The sequence below is a fragment of the Bos taurus genome, chromosome 15, assembly GCF_002263795.3.
Source record: "Bos taurus isolate L1 Dominette 01449 registration number 42190680 breed Hereford chromosome 15, ARS-UCD2.0, whole genome shotgun sequence".
Classification (NCBI taxonomy): Eukaryota; Metazoa; Chordata; class Mammalia; order Artiodactyla; family Bovidae; genus Bos; species Bos taurus.
Window position 1 is genome coordinate 6,440,584 of NC_037342.1, and position 1,625 is coordinate 6,442,208.

The window sequence follows — 1,625 nt, forward strand, 5'->3', positions numbered from 1 at the left end:
TCCCTGCAATTCTTTGGAACTCTGCATTCAGATGGGTGTATCTTTCCTTTTGTCCTTTGCCTTTAGCTTCTTGTTTTCTCAACTATTTGTAAAGCCTCCTCGGACAACCTTTTTGCATCTTTTTCTTGGGGATGGTCTTGATCACTGCCTCCTGTACAATGTCATGAACCTCTATCCATAGTCCTTCAGGCACTTTATCAAATCTAATCCTTTGAATCTATTTGTCACTTCCACTGTACAACCATATGGGATTTATGTCTTACCTGAATGGTCTAGTCGTTTTCCCTACTTTCTTCAGTTTAAGAAATTGAAGATTTCTTAAATTAAATTTATTCTTAAAATTTAATTTTAATTTAATTTTAAAAGTTAAACTTAATTTAAATAAAATTCTTTAAATTAATTAAGTCTTAGGAAATAAAGATTTATTTAAAAAAAATATGACACTGGAAGATGAACTCCCCAGGTTGGTAGGTGTCCAATATGCTACTGGAGATCAGTGGAGATATAACTCCAGAAAGAATGAAGAGACAAAGCCAAAGCAAAAACAATGTCCAGTTGCGGATGTGACTGGTGATGGGAGTAAAGTCCAGTGCTGTAAAGAACAACATTGCATAGGAACCTGGAATGTTAGGTCCATGAATCAAGGTAAATTGGAAGTGGTCAAACAGGAGATGGCAAGAGTGAACATTGGCAGTTTATGAATCAGTGAACTAAAATGAACTGGAATGGGCAAATTTGATTCAGATGACCATTATATCTACTACTGTGGGCAAGAATGCCTTAGAAAAAATGGCGTAGCCCTTATAGTCAACAAAAGAGTCCAAAATCCAGTGTTTTGGTGCAATCCCCAAAACGACAGAATAATCTCTGTTCATTTCCAAGGCAAACCATTCAATATCACAGTAATCCAAGTCTTTGCCCCAACCAGTAATTCTGAAGAAGCTGACGTTGAACGGTTCTATGAAGATTTACAAGACCTTCTAGACCTAACACCAAAAAAAGATGTCCTTTTCATCATAGGGGACTGGAATGCAAAAGTCGGAAGTCAAGAGATACCTGGAGTAACAGGCAAATTTGGCCTTGGAGGACAAAATGAAGCAGGGCAAAGGCTAACAAGAGTTTTACCAAGAGAACACACTGGTCATAGCAAACACCCTCTTCCAACAACACAAGAGAAGACTCTACACATGGACATCACCAGATGGTCAATACCGAAATCAGATTGATTATATTCTCTGCAGGCAAAGATGGAGAAGCTCTATGCAGTTAGCAAAAACAAGACTGGGAGTTGACTATGTCTCAGATCATGAACTCCTTATGGCCAAATTCAGACTTAAATTGAAGAGATGTGTTTCCTATATTCAAAAGAGAAGGAACACCCTGGTCTGCAAAGACAAGAGACACCAAGAATCCGAAGGAGCAGACTTTGCCCAGTCTCTCCCTGTTTACTGTACATAGCTCATACTCCTTACCCTATTATATCTTTCTACTCTATTGTATCTTTGTGAAAGTGAAAGTGTCAGTCACTCAGTCGTGTCTGACTATTTGTGACCCTATGGACTGTAGCCCATCGGGTTGCTCTGTCCATGGGGTCCTCCAGACATGAATACTAGAGTTGGTTGCCA